The sequence below is a fragment of the Dermacentor albipictus genome, chromosome 4 (assembly GCF_038994185.2).
Source record: "Dermacentor albipictus isolate Rhodes 1998 colony chromosome 4, USDA_Dalb.pri_finalv2, whole genome shotgun sequence".
In the NCBI taxonomy this organism is placed as follows: Eukaryota; Metazoa; Arthropoda; class Arachnida; order Ixodida; family Ixodidae; genus Dermacentor; species Dermacentor albipictus.
Genome location: NC_091824.1, coordinates 1,737,675 through 1,753,392, shown reverse-complemented (window position 1 = coordinate 1,753,392; position 15,718 = coordinate 1,737,675). Strand labels below are relative to the sequence as shown.

Below are 15,718 nucleotides of genomic sequence, written 5' to 3'. Positions count from 1 at the left end.
TGGGTGAGCGGGGTGGCGGAAAGTTCTAAGAATGGCGCTACTTTTGGAAAATTGAGGGGCTTTACACCCACCCGTGTGGCAGCGACCTCAGTCGGCCACCGTGGGCATTCATTGCAGGCGGCGCCATGCTCCTCCATTGAAAAGAGCGGATGCACGGCACACTAGCCAGTATATTCTAGGCACTATAATGGTGGTTAGAGGGGGAGGTGTCGGCCATAGAGTTTCTCACTACATTGTTATAGTGAGAAACTCTATGGTGTCGGCATCGGAGCGCCGGAGAGGCAGCATTTTTTCAGGACGATGCGGCGGCGCTGCTGTCGGCTCCGAGATGCCCCCCGTACGCTGCTACGATTATTTGGTTGCGCTGTGAAGTGCTTTCTGGCTCCGGGGCTTCTTGGGGCGCAATACGCGCATTGGAAAAACATTTTAAAGGCTAGGCGACATTATCACTGCAGCTGGCCTAACGTACTATGCACAAAATTTTGGTCATTTTATCGCCGCGCTTTAGCTTCGCGCTCAGTGCAACACTTGTGGAACTCATAATTGCACCAAACAGAAAGCATCCGCAGTAGGCGCTTGTTCGCAGTTTGCCAGTGCCACTTTAACATATTAAGGGACTATTATGGGGTGCCGTATGCAGTTCTGTCTGGTGAGCTACAGGCGCTTGTCCTAATCGTCTACTGGTTGGTGCGCGCCTCAATTGAAACGGGCCGCTCGACTGAACCATGATTATTTCAAGTTTATTTAATTTTGCAATGAAAGGTGGAACTGTAGGCACCAATGGTCAAAACTCGTCATAATGAGAGCGCTAAGGGAAATTTGGTTGCCAATATTAGAAACCTGCAAAGAACTAAGTTCGCGTATTTAGTATCATCATCATCATCATCATCAGCCTGGTTACGCCCACTGCAGGGCAAAGGCCTCTCCCATATTTCTCCAACAACCCCGGTCATGTACTAATTGTGGCCATGCCGTCCCTGCAAATTTCTTAATCTCATCCGCCCACCTAACTTTCTGGCGTCCCCTGCTACGCTTCCCTTCCCTTGGAATCCAGTCCGTAACCCTTAATGACCATCGGTTATCTTCCCTCCTCATTACATGTCCTGCCCATGCCCATTTCTTTTTCTTGATTTCAACTAAGATGTCATTAACTCGCGTTTGTTCCCTCATCCAATCTGCTCTTTTCTTATCCCTTAACGTTACGCCTATCATTCTTCTTTCCATAGCTCGTTGCGTCGTCCTCAATTTGAGTAGAACCCTTTTCGTAAGCCTCCAGGTTTCTGCCCCGTAGGTGAGTACTGGTAAGACACAGCTATTATACACTTTTCTCTTGAGGGATAATGGCAACCTGCTGTTCATGATCTGAGAATGCCTGCCAAACGCACCCCAGCCCATTCTTATTCTTCTGATTATTTCTGTCTCATGATCCGGATCCGCAGTCACTACCTGCCCTAAGTAGATGTATTCCCTTACGCGTATACCGCTCAGATAATGCCAAGAATGCCTTACAAAAAAAAAGATTATTTATTGTTAATAAATTAATACACACGACTCTATATACATGGTTGTTAGCCCTCAAACAAACAATACGACACGAAATGGAGCGCAAATCCAATATATAATGGAGGTATATACCCAGAAACGGTAAACGAGGTGCAGTGCAAACAATAATTTGTCGGGTGGGAAATTCTGTTTAGATATGCAGATATTTCTGGGCATACAACGTGATGTGAACAATTCCTGTTTTACATATACAAACGCTTTATGTTGGTCTTGCTGATATAAACTTTGCAGTTATGCAGTTATGTTATGCGCCTCAACTTGAGGTACTTCATTTTTTCTCGCTTCCCTTGCTTCGATGCGTTCTCTCCTGCCACAAGGACGTGCAACCGCGTGATGACAAAAGCCGTATCACTTGGGTGGTGATTTCTACGCTATGCTGCGCACAGGCAACCATATCCAGCTTATTTATTGACAGGCAGGAAATAAGGCCCATGATGCTGTCAGCCTTCAACTGGTTAAAGCTGGAACAATACGTGAAGACATCTTCCATCGAAGCAACCAAGTCTTTTAGTGCCTGAGATGGGTAAAGTAGGCCACCTCTATCCATGTGGTTGGTAAGGCACGACTCTTCCGGAAGCAAGCGCGAGTCTTTTGCTTGAAGCAACAGCTAGAGAACACTCTTCGCAGTTTGTTCTCATTAGCATTTTTTGGTAATATACCCGCTAACGTAGTAGGGTATGCGAGAGTCGCTATTTGATCCCACCATTTCACGATGATCTGGCATCGCATCACAATGCTTTACCCTCTCGAGAACTTCATTTAAGTGGCCCACATCCAGGAGATCATCCAGCTTACTCTGCATACCGACCAAATTTTTCCAGTAGCGTGAGTCAAGAAGGCTACTCAGAACTCCTTATGACAAGCAAACAAAAGCGGGGCAGGCGAAGCTAACTTCACCACAGATTTCACGACGCGCGCTTGGAGCCGGAGAGATTGTTCAAACGCATCACGCTAGGCATCTCGGAGACGACGAGCGCGCCACCTGTCGCTGTCATGAAAAAATGCCGCACCGCCATACGCGGCGCAGCCCAGCCGGTGCTTACACCTCCCCCTCTAGCCACCATAGTGCAGACGAGCACATCGAAATTGGATTTCACCGCTCTTTCTGCGCACGCGCGAGGAGCAGTGGTTGCGAGGGAGAAATGTGGGGACTTTAGGTGCTCAAAATTTCTCGTCGTATAGGTACTACGGGGAAGACAACCGTTTGCTCCGTTTGTCCCTAGCCGAGCTTGCAGCACAGAATCGACAGGATGCGTGGGCGGCAACACGACAAAGCCGCGTCCGAGGTGAGTTTGTTCCTATTATGTTACGACGGTAGCATATTAAATTTTATAGTCGCAGGGGATACGTTTGGAAGTGAGGTGTCTTCTCGGATGACTTTAGTGGCAAAGCATTACGTCGTGCCGATGCATTGTTCATTAGTGTCGTTGATCAAGGTCAGCATACCACATACTTCAGGGGAATCGCGGGAACGGAAATAGTTTACGAATTCAACTGCCGTGCCGATGCATTAGTTCTTAATGTAACTGAGCATACAGCACACTTGGAGATTCGTGGGAATGGAAATTTTGTACTCTGCATGTGTAAGTACTAAATCTTGCGTCGCCATGCAATCTGAGCCGTAGATCGTTGTGACAGCTGTACAGCCACACTGGCAAAACACTACGCGCTGCGGATGAATACGGAACAAATTTATGCTAAAGAAAAGTGGTCGTCATGCAATTTCATAGCAGTAGACCGTTGTGAAAGCTCTACAGTAACACTGATATTGGTTACGTGGTGCAGATTCGTAGCGTTTCTGAGGTGCTTGTGCGCAAGGGTAATTAATAATCCCGGCTGTTACGATGTCTAGCTCATATACGGGGCGCTCTATGTGGGCGAAGCAAGGGCTCAGACCGCTACAACCGCATGCGAAATAGCTCTGAATGCCTGCCAGTACACTTGTTCGGCGTCTCTGTGCTTGTACTGCGGCAGGAGACGTGACGGCAATTGCAAGTATATCACAGTGGCCGCTTTCCACTCTTGGTATACTTTGCCGCAATACAATGCGCATGCTTCATTGCATGACACTGGTGCCCTACAGCGAAGCTGGCTTTAGGCAAACGGCATTATGCAACGCTTGAGCCATGTTGTCCGTCACTGTGGCTAGAAAACGCATACACGTTCAAGCTATTTGAGCTGCATCATTTTGTCGATGTTTAACCCTCTGTACTAAATGAAGAGGATAATGTACGCCTGTGCGGGTGATCTAAATGATTAATAAAAAGCCTGGTAACATATGTGCAGTCAGTGAAAAAACACTATTAATGCAGGACTCCACGCTCCTGGAAAGAAAGAAAGAAAAAGAAAAGATGCAATTCAGTGGTGACCCTCTGAAGGTGAATCCGCACCTATGCAAGCACAGCCGGCTCATTAGTCAAAAAGTAGGAGCTGAAGAGAATTTTTAATGCTCATAACACTACATTGACAGCGATTAACTTGTGGTCAGCCAGTGACAAACGCATTGCACGAAACAGTGAGACTTTGTTTAATCCGCAATGCTTATGTGGCGAACAGGAGAGCAAAAGATGAAAACAATGTTTTCATACAATGCAAGTCATCCATGTAGTGGAATTTCATTTATCGTTGGTGTAGTGTTGATGCACTTTCTGAAGTCCAACCTTTAATGCAACTTAGTTTTCGTTGGTGCAAGTGCTTCCACTGGAAACATCCAAAATATGATTTAACAAATCAGGTTGCTGTCTTGTAGTTTTAGAAATTTTCCTCTGGTCTTAAGTCCTTTCTGAATCTGGAAGAGCTGGCTGATTGCGCATTTAATCTCGAGATAGCTCACACACTTCCAGCAGCACAGGTTAGCACACTTTGTTGAGTGCAGATGAGCTCTGCAAATTCAATCATTTTGATGAGGCACCGATCTAATGCCGCTCACTCTTGCCACAACACTTTTTCAACTTGTACTGTACTTGTTTCTTCCACCTTCCATTTGCAGCACCAGGGCTAAGGCACAACAGCAATAACATTTCTAGCAGAAAATTCTTGCTCCTTGGCATCTGAGCTCCCCATTCATTTGCTATTTTCTTCAAATTTTTCTTTTCATGTGATGCTCTTGCTTTCACACACTGTCAGGCTTCTCCTTCATGCGTTTCTTTAATACTCCTTCTGTCTGCTTCTTGCTCGACATACCGTGCATGCCTTCAGTCATGTCCAATTGATCGATGCAGTCTCTCTCCTCCAGAACCTGCATCTTTCGACAACCACTCCCCAGCATTATTTTGCTTCTTTTTGTGATAGTGCCTGGCTATCTGTTGCTGATGCCACACATTCACTTTGCAATGGTTTATTAGACCACATACATAAATTAATAGCTGTACAAAACCTTGACTCTCCAGCACTTCCACAAAATTCATGCAGAAGTGGAAACAAAGATTACACTTAATTCCTCACCACAGCTTACTATGTCTGCATCAAAGCTTGATCTTACCTACACGTGTGCACTGTCTTTGTGTCTTCCTTTGTAGCTGTAGGTCACTGCATGTGCAGAAAAAGATTTTGTTGCTTAAATGTTCATGTGCTTAAGTAGGTAATGTAGTGTACTTGATTTTCACAATGCTTAACTCAATTGGTGGTATGCCTGCACTATAACATGCACAAACTGAACAGCATATCCAAACAAGAAAATTGCTAGCCTATCACAGTTAGGTTGAGTCATTTAAATGAAAGTTGGGACAGTTTTTGTATGGGATGGCTGATGGCATTCAGGCTCATTATGTCAACATCAAAGTGGGAGCAAAAACGCAGTACATGTATAAAATATGAGCAGTTTTATTGGATTGTGGTGCTTTACACGCACCTCACTTCAAGCACAACGATGTCTTTGCGTGTGACCTGTGTCGAAATGAAGCCACTACAGCTGGTGAGCAATGTGCTTCTAGATGGCACTGGCTACATTCCTTTCGAAAGGCATCCTCATATTGCACAATGTAGTGAAGACGAAGGCTTTTAAATTAATGTGTACTTTATTTTTTTATTTACCTCTCACCTACTGTTGCCAACACAAATGATGTCTCCTGGTAAGCCGAATGTCTGTGAACATTGCAAGGCACAGTGTCAGGCAACCGTTTATAATCTTCAGCATAATACTGTAGAAGGCGGCCTTCTGGTTTGTATACATGAAAGCACCAGGAAAGCAAGCTAGATAGACTAAAGACTAGCTGACTTGACAGCTCTGTACAGCCTGTACTGCTTACAGAAAGCAAGTCACACTGGTCATGGGACCTATAGAAGCGGCATGCAAATAGAGGTTTGTATTGCCTGTAGTACATATACATAGCCTTTCTTTGAAAAATATGTTTGGTCACTTTTCATTAACTTTACCTAGTCAGGACATGCATTATCACTTAAGCTGCTTGGTCTTCAAATAAAACGAGCATTTTCTGCATAGTAACTTTTACTTACATGAAATATGTGGTGGTGTTGACCTGTAGAAGTGTACAGAATACATAAAATCTTGAAGCACCTAAGCAGAATTTATAAACAATGCTAAATTTGGGTGGACTGACAAACTGGACTGTACAACACAGATAATATAGGGCACTTGCAAGACAGTTTCTTGATGGCCTAGTTCCTAGAAGGTATTTAGAACGAAAACAGTGTCAACTGATTGGAAAAGGAAAGGGGACAGACACAGTGCTCACTTATGACTCAAGGTTTTTTTTTGTGTGTGTGTGCAGTAATATATACGAGGTGGATTCAAAAAGAAATCGAACTTTTGAAATAGCATGCCAATCAGCAGAGCGAGCGCGCTGCGGCTACTGAGCGCATGTAGCGGCAGGTTTAGACAGCAAACTGCCCTTTGCCGCGTTTCGCTCTGACCGTAGTTGGCGAGCTACAGCCGCTGAAGTGAGCACATGAACAAGCTGCTCTTCGGATTGGTGCCAAAGTGACAATGAAGGAATTGGAAGAACAGTGTGTGTGTGTGAAGTTCTGCTACAAACTTGGGAAAACTTTCACATAGACTTTTCAGTTGCTTAGCCAAGCATACGGGGAGGACTATGCGAGTCGCACGCAGTGCTATGGTTGGTTCAAGCGTTTTGAAGAGGGAAGAATGTTGGTCGGTGACGATCCCAAGCCTGGACAACCTTCCACATCCACAGATGATCACCATATTGAGAGAGTTCGAACTGTGATTCGTGGAAATCGTTGTTTGACTGTTCGAGAAGTCGCTGATGAAGTGGGTATCAGCGTAGGATCATGTCATGAAATTTTGAGTGACAAACTAGGGATGCGCCGTGTCAGTGCAAAATTTGTGCCACATTTGTTGTCTGGTGCACAGAAGCAGACCCGTGTTGAAATCAGCCAGGAAATGCTTGCCACTGCCACTGACGATGAAAACTTCCTTAAGAACATCATAACAGCCGATGAGACGTGGGTTTATGCCTACAATGTTGAAACGAAAGTGCAGTCGTCGCAGTGGGTGGCCAAAGGTTCTCCTCGTCCAAAAAAAGCACGCATGAGTCGGTCAAAAATGAAGGTGATGTTGGTTGTGTTTTTTGACTGCAAAGGCATTGCCCATCAGGAATTTGTGCCACATGGTTAGATGGTAAACAAAGAACTTTGCCAGGGAACCCTAGCATGTTTGAGAGATTCTATGTGCAGTAAGAGGGCTGAATTGTGGGAAAATCAGGCTTGAATGTTGCATCATGACAATGCCCTGGCTCACATGTCGCTCCTTGTCCGCAGCTACTTAGCGAAACACCACACTTCTTTTGTGCCCCACCCACCATATTCTCCGGACCTAGACCCTTTCCAAATCGTAGAGGAGATGCGAGAAGAGACGTGCATGCCATTCCAGAAATTTCATTCCAGGAGGTTGTCCAAAAATGGAAGAAAAGATGGGAAGAGTGCATTGCCAGTAGAGGGGACTATTTTGAAGGGGACAGCACTTAAGATGTTGTACCATAAGCAGCAAAGCTGTTATAGCAAAAGTTCGATTTCTTTTTCAACACACCTCATATGTATGGAAAGGGTGGGGTTCAAGGCAGGTGCAACAAGAACGCCCAATGTGAGGTCGAATGTAGAGTTTAATGTCCAAACCACAGCAGTAAGCTGGTAACCTTTAAATGGTAAGCAGAACAGTAATGCTACGGGAACTGTCATGCCCTTCATAATTGTAACAACCGTCGGAATGTTGAAGTGTCTTTTCAATGTCCCATTAATTTCCACTATTCTCATTCTAAATGGGCAAATGCACCTCCGTTCATTTACCATAAGACATATCGAGAGATCAACCCCACTAATGCTAGTTCTTTCTAGGTAGCTGAAGCAAAATAGCATTTCGTTCAGTCAGTATTGATGCAAGTTTTCAAACACTCCTATCATGATAGCTCAGTTGTCCATCTTGAGCAAGGCAGTTATTAGCTGGTATAATGTCAGAATTTGTTTATCATTTACTGGTAGACCTGCTGATGATAATGTAAGCAGAATGCTGCAGAGACCAATGAGAAAGTGTGAAAAAGAAAATAAATATTACATTGTTCCAGCCATCATTCCCTAAGGTGTCCACCCTGCCCCATCGTAAGCAATCACTTTACATCCCAGCATGCATATCTTGCGCATTTCTTTATTTCACTCTTTCTCTATTGTGTAGGACTGGCCATATTAGTTTAAAGCACTAGAAATCAATAACAATGACATCAGCCTTGCCGCTGAGGAAAGACTGAAGTTAAAGAAAAGAGAACAAAATCATACAAGGAAAGTAAGGAACACCCGAGCACCTATTCACAACTGGAAGTTTATTGGTGAAAAAACAGGTACAACACAAATTAATAAGGAAAAAAAAAATGTTCACGGAAGAACTGTACATGTGTAACAGAACCTTGTGGGTGCATAAAGAAAAAAAGACTAAATGTTAACCTCATCACCCAAAAGGTCCCTGAAACTATTTTATTGGTGTGACCTACACGTACACAGTATCTCTCCTCGAATGGTTACTCAAAAAAAGCTTCATGTCACCATGCTATATAAAGAGCTGCAAGTGGTTAAAAATTACCCTCCTCTAAAGCCTTTCCTCTCCAATGTCAATATTATTCTATGTGGCCTTGGCTATGTCCTGCCTCATCGGACACGACATCGTACAGTGACAGTAGTGTTGGCTACTTGCAGTTTACTTGAATCTAGTGTGTTCCCGTATGACTTAGAGATGCAGCTTTTTTTTGTTATTGTGGTGATGATGGCCTCAAAACGAAGTTTACGTATAGCGCTTATGTTTTGTACAGTGTGCAGTCGCGGTAACTTACTTTCTGCGCTCACCTGCAGTACAAGAATATAAGTGCAATCGGTACAGTGCAAGTTTCTGCCACCACATGTACCCCTCTGCTGCTTTGCTTTGGTTGCTGTCGTCACTGTGCTATTGTTAAACATTATTTCATTCTTTTTCACTCTTTGCCTGCACATATACAGCCTGGCACATCTATAGCAAAGCCCTGCTTTTTTGGAGAAACTCTCTAATTCATACCTTCCCTACCACACACGTACAAATGTACTATCGACCCAAAAAGTTAACGAATGAAGGGATCTTACAAAAAGCTGAATATCTCCGCAGCCTCAAAGCGAAGCCTGGTATTCCAATTTCCAGCCTCTACTAGTATATGCGAACATTGTGATGTACGGTTTTACTGGCTACTTTTAAAGGCTGCGCGGATATTTAGCATTTTCTGAGATCCCATGGTTCGTAAACTTTTTTAGTCGATAGTATGTGTGTAGATAACAGTGGCAGACAATCTGCTATCTCAGGCAAGTCTACCATTGGACTCAAGAAACATCTACATGTCTTACATTAGTGTGTTTACTTTTACAGGTACATCAATTACTATGCCTTCATATCCTACTAAAAATAAGCTAAATGAGGAGGCTGCTTTGTGTATTCTTAATGATGTCATGTGGGAAGCCAATCCACTTCATGAAAAAAGATCACTTGTTCGTTCTACTAGAGGTGGCTCAAAACCTGGGGAGTGGTGCCGCTATGACATCTAGCAATGGTGATGTTTATTACCTAATAATTACACAATTGATGCAGAATACCTAAATTTTATTTCATCATTCATCATTAGTACAGAAGGAGGTCCCGGAGGTACAAGAACTGTCAGTGGGACCTATTAGTAGTTTAACAATATAGTAATTTATTTATTTATTTATTTATTTATTTATTCAAAAGAACTTTACAGGCCCTATGGAAGGGCATAAAGTAAGGGGGGCACATTAAACAGTAAAAGGTATAAAAAGTACAAATTTCTAATAGGAACAGTGCTATAAAAAGATTACCATGTTACGCAATATTGAAGGCACTAGGAACACAAAGCAATATCTGAAGGCACACGAACACTTGTTACTGTTAACAGAGCAAAGGAATACCGTTTATGAAAATGATATACAACATAGCAAAAATGCACGATAACATACACTAGATTGGTCACTCGTGAACGGTGTTAAATGGGAAAAGCATGAGTAACTGAGAGCGGAACGTGTCGGGATTAGATATGGAGGCTATGTTATCAGGGAGGTCATTCCAGAGACGGATGGCACGTGCTAGTGCCGATGAATTAAATGCATTTGTTTTACCGTATATGCGCATGAAACTGAACTGATTATGTAATCTGCGTGAAAAAGAGTGGGGTATTTGTAGTTGCAACCGGGTTCGTTTATTAGTGTAAATATATTTGTGGAATAAGCACAGAAGGGCGATGTTACGGCGGATATCTAATGGCGGCAACAGTAGGTCTAGTTTAATTTGTGTAATGCTCGAGTTTATACTGTAGTTACGCGATATGAACCGGGCTGCTCTGTTTTGTATCCTTTCCGTCATATTTATTAGGTAATTTTGATGAGGGGATCAAATTGGGGAGGCGAATTCTAACTGTGGCAAATTGAATGTTTGGAAAGCGAGTTTTCGAATGTTTGCCGGGGCATTTCGCAAATTGCATCGTAGATAGCCCAGAGAACGTGATGCTTTGGCGCATGTACAAGTGATGTGTGGGGCCCATGAAAGATTCTCTGTAAGAACAACACCAAGGTACTTATGTGTGAGAAAGCATAGTGTTATTAAGATGATACGAATATTTATAATTTACACATTTTCAGCTGAAGCACATCACTTCGCACTTTGTCAAGTTTAGTGTCATAAGCCATTTGTTACACCAGTTAGCGATAAGGTTAAGATCTGCTTGAAGTTTCAAGTGATCGTCAGTCGTGTGATTAGGACGGTAGATTATACAATCATCGGCAAAAAGGCGCATGCGGGAAGTAATCTGGGTCGGTAAGTCGTTAATGTAGATTAAGAAGAGTAAGGGGCCGAGGACGCTGCCTTGGGGCACACCAGAGCTAACAGAAGAAGGCGGGGAAGAGAAATTGTTAACAACAGTAAACTGTTCTCGAAAAGAAAGACAATTACGAATCCAGGATAATGTTAAAGTGTCAAGTCGTAAGGCAGATAATTTAGAAATTAGGCGACAGTGGGGCACTCGGTCAAAAGCTTTAGAAAAGTCAAGAAAGATACAGTCAGTTTGAAGGTTGCAGTCCATGTTAAAGTGCAAGTCAGTCGTTAGTTCGAACAATTGCGTGTCACAAGAAAATCCCTTCCTAAAACCATGCTGGTTAGAAAAAAAGGAATTGTGAGCTTCTAGGTGGCTGTACACGTGGGAAGTGATTATGTGCTCGAGCATTTTGCAACATATGCAGGTTAAAGATATGGGCCGATAGTTGGGCCGATAGATACATTATGGCAACATAGCAGTGATACACATCAGAATACATGAAGTTAATGAAGCGAGTAATCAAATACAAGGAAGGTGCTTACAAATGCAAGCAAATGAAATAGATGCTGCGTATGAATAAATAAAAATGTAGTAATTGGCACGTTATGGAAACATAAGGATGACACATATCAAAGAACACAAGGTTAATCTATGAGATAATCAGAAACAAAAATGTGCTTACAATATGGAAAGTACAAGTGAAATATATACTGTGCGACAAAAAACTTAAAATTTCTAAATATAAGGAAGGAAAGAATGAAGACAATGGGATATAGAGAATAAAAGCGATACATTAGGCAAATACAGAAGCACTGAAAGTGGTAAAATAAATTTGTATGTAATATATGTTCATAGTAATGAGTCTGTAGCCAGTGTCGATAGTAAATATGTCTTCATATCTCTCTTGAATGTTAATGTTGTGCGGCAGGCTTTAATATGGGGTGGTTTAATTTAGTGTTTAATCGCCATAAAAGAGCAGTAAACATTGACAATTAGTGTTTATTTGAGGAAGGAAAGAATTGTTAGAGGAATATCTCGTATTGTTAGTGTTAGTAAGAGCAGATATATTAAATGCTGAACCCTTGATGATCACCAGTAGGTACGCTACTGACGGTGCACTTGCACAAAACTCAAAATAATTTCATAGCCCTGAAAACGAAACTTTTTTTTCCCTACTCGTCAGGTGTTTCACAATCTGCATTGATGGTATTCTCGAGTATGGCTGGAGTACATATTTGTGCTGTGCGAATGTTCAAAATGTCAAATGTAAATCAAATAGCTGTTGACCATTTGACTTGTATTCAATTGGAGAACACACAATTAGAAGTTATCAAATCTTCCTTTCTGTCAATAACTACACATACTGGAATCTTTAGGGAGAAAGACAGGTGCTTGTGGTGACCATTCTCAAAGGGAACTGCAGTTCCTGAGCGGACATATACAGCAGGTACTTTTTTGCTTTGCTTAGTAATTTCTAGTCGCGCAGTAAGGATGCCTCGCCTTTAGGCAGCCAACGGATTTTTCTCAATTGAGGCTGTAAAAATTATCATTTGGACAATGTGAACATGTTCCTGATGTCATCTTGGTGCAGCAGATACTATCACCTTTCAGTCACTCTCATTTACAAACTTATCAGTTGACCAGAAGCCTGGTTGTGAGTGGCATTACATGTGTCAAACAATCTAAAAAACATCTCTTCTAAAGCTTTCCATGGTTTCTTTTCCACCTCTCGAGTTTCAAAACCTGCCATAATGCCCTGTGCATTGTGTGCTGCTAATCCCAAGGGCGCGGAATCAAATTCCGACTGCAGCAGCTGCATTTCCACGAGGAAGAAATGCAAGAACACCTGTTGACCATGCATTGAGTGCACACAGAAGAATTCCAGGTGGTCAAAATTAATCCGGAGTCCCCCCTATGGTGCGTCTCATAATCATGTCGTGGTTTTTGCACATAAAACCCCAGACTCGCCTCTTGTGTTCCCTGTAAGTAGCATTGGTTACACACATTTAAGGCCATACTGCTCCACTCAAGGCCCATATGTAGTAGGGGTTTTCGTATTCAGATATTTCTGGATAGAATTAAATATTGATATTTGACGAAACTGACCTATTGAATGTTGAATAACAAATATGTTCACATTTCAGAGAAGTGTGAAGTATTCTTGAAAAAAAAGAAACTTTACATTGCAAGGGTGGACTTTTAACATTGTTGGTTCAACATTTTTTTAGTGCTTAGCGCAGAAACCATAGACAAGACAGACGAGAGAAGAGACACAAAAGTGGTACTTTCAACGATTTATTGGAAGTTGGATCACGGGTTTATACATGCAAGCATTTGCTAGCATTCTTGATAAACCTGGCAAGATTGATGTTATATTCCTGTATTGCAGACAGAAAAGCATTTGAGCTTGTTTGACACTCTAAACTAATTGAGAAGCTCTAAATCGCAAATCTTCTGCCATACTTAATTGGCTGAATCTCTGCATGCTTAACTAAGCACAAACAATTCGTCAGCATAAGCGATTGCCCTTCCCATGAAGTGCCAGTTACTTCCAGTGTTCCTCGAAGCAGCATGCTTGGCCTCTTGTCATTTTTAATATGTATTAATGATATAGAAGTAGTCAGTCACCCCTTTTAAATAAAGTTGTTTCCTGATGATTGTTTTTTATTTAATGAAATACATTTCTGTGAGCCCAAACATCTGTTATTTCAATCTCAAAATTGGCCTTCGTCAGATAATTCGAACCTCACTGGTCAGATTCGCACAAATACAGCCGTGTTATGCGCTGAAGCATATGCAACTTACTGTGGTGAAGCATACCGAGAATGGAAAAGGGCCACTGTCACAGGACATCGCGCATGTTCCTTGATTATACAGGCATGCAGTTTCCTGTCACAGTAGGAGAACCTAGCCACCTAATAAGCATAGCGGCAGCCATTCAGAGCTGTTTCTTACGTTTCAGTGGTGATTTGAGTCCTTTTTTCACCTTCCATGCATGTCTCGTATATGAGACCGTTAATGAGGCCTAGTACGTCTTCTTTAAGTAAATGTGCCGTGCACATAGAAGTGGAAAACAATCATGTGTTTTGGGAAAGCTAGCAAAAAGGAAGGCAGTAAGTTGAAAAAACTGCGTTAAGCCGAGGAGATGTTAAAAGCCAACAAAAGAGTGTGAATATATCAAACTCTGAAGGCCTGCCCATACACCTATTAGGCGTCTTGGTGCTCATACTGTGACTGGAGACTGCACATGTGCATGTATGTAAATTAGGGAACACGTGCTGTCTTGCAACAATGGCACCTTTCCCTGCTTGGTATGGTTCTATGCATAACATGGCTGTATTGCAGTGAAGCTAACATTAAGAAAAATAGTAAACTGGGCGAGTTGGTAGCTGTTGATGGTTGCAGGTGTAGCGCTAAACTGAAACGCGGCCAAAGTTAATTTTAAAGGCAAATACTGCAAAGTGAAGCAATGGCATGTTTCAATGTTTTTTTATGCCTTTTGTTTAATTCGACCAGTCTCAATGGTGCCGTCAGGATCGAATTAACGGGCATGCCTCATAATCCGAACTGGTTTTGGCAAGTAAAACCCCAGAAAGATGATCAAATTAATGGAAGTCGACTGTATATATGGCTGAGTAGAGCCGCACTGTCTAAAACCGGTACAACAAGAAAACACCAAGAAACCTAAATGACCCATTGCAAATGCAGTCAACTTTCATTGCATGCGAAAATAATCTAACTTTCTCACGGACAATGATACTGATAGTTTGCTGGTACATTGGTCAGCGGCCGATAGGATTTGCCCAGTTTCTACTATTAATCTTACACACTTGCGCTTATCCCTGTATATAATAACGGTGTCATTTAGAAGAGGGCGACATGGACATGTATTGCAATGCAAAGCAAGAAAATCGTCACCTGATACACCATATTTCTGTGCTCTCTTAAGTGCTCATTAATGCATCTTCCGGTTCGGCCTATGTAGCATCTACCGCATGACAGTGGAATATGATAGACCACTCCTACAGCGCATCCGACGAACTCATCTTTGCAACGCTACCACAAACCGGCTTATTTGTCCTTATTGGGTTAGTGGTTTTACACAAGGTGCTTAGCTTATTTGGAGCTGAAAAAACACCCGCACATTACCTTGGCTTCCTATCTTTTTCAGGCTATGTGATATCTGGTGTATATACGGAATCACAGCGGTTTTCACCTGGTCATGGCTGCTAGCTCTTGCATTTGCACGGAGGCATCGTCTCGAAAGTTCCTGTTTGAACAGCCTTTCTGTCGCCGACACCAACACGTGGTTAGGGTAACCAGCCTCCTTAAGACTTGCAGCCGATTGCTGGAAAGTGGTTTTCATTAGGACGTTTCTGAAACACATGTTAGTTACGAAGGGTGTAAGATTGGGCTTGTTGATAAATTATGCTTCAAAGTCAGGTTAACAGCGCAAAGCCACCAGAAGGGATAGAAGAGAGAACGGAGCGCTGAACTTCCAACTGTTTCTTTTCTTTTCAGAAAGCATCGCTATTTATACAGTCACACAATAGCCCACCAACCATGCTTAGAACGCCACTACAAAGCCACACAAAATTCAACGTGGTGATAGCCCGAGGTATCTGATCACCTTGTCAGTGAGAGCGATAGAGGGGTGCTGATGCAACCATCCTTTAAACGTAGAATTTATCCCGCTTTGATTATCTCACGTGTAACATGGTCTCCGTGTTTTGCAACGATAAAACATTTTTCGAATTTCGGCCTACATCCACGTGCGCAGCAGTGGGCAGAAAGCCATCCCTATTAGTTAGTTATGCCCCTCTTCACCAAATTCAAATGGGCTGAAT

The 15,718-nt window shown here is 42.6% G+C and overlaps 1 long non-coding RNA gene across 1 annotated transcript in view; it reads left to right on the top strand.

Moving 5' to 3' along the window:
• The first annotated feature begins 2,709 nt into the window (after positions 1 to 2,709).
• Positions 2,710 to 15,718, top strand: part of LOC139059568 (uncharacterized) — a 33,382-nt gene continuing 20,373 nt past the window's right edge. Inside the window, exon 1 of the long non-coding RNA XR_011514201.1 lies at positions 2,710 to 2,849. This is a non-coding gene — a long non-coding RNA (uncharacterized lncRNA). The remainder of the gene's footprint in view (positions 2,850 to 15,718) is intronic.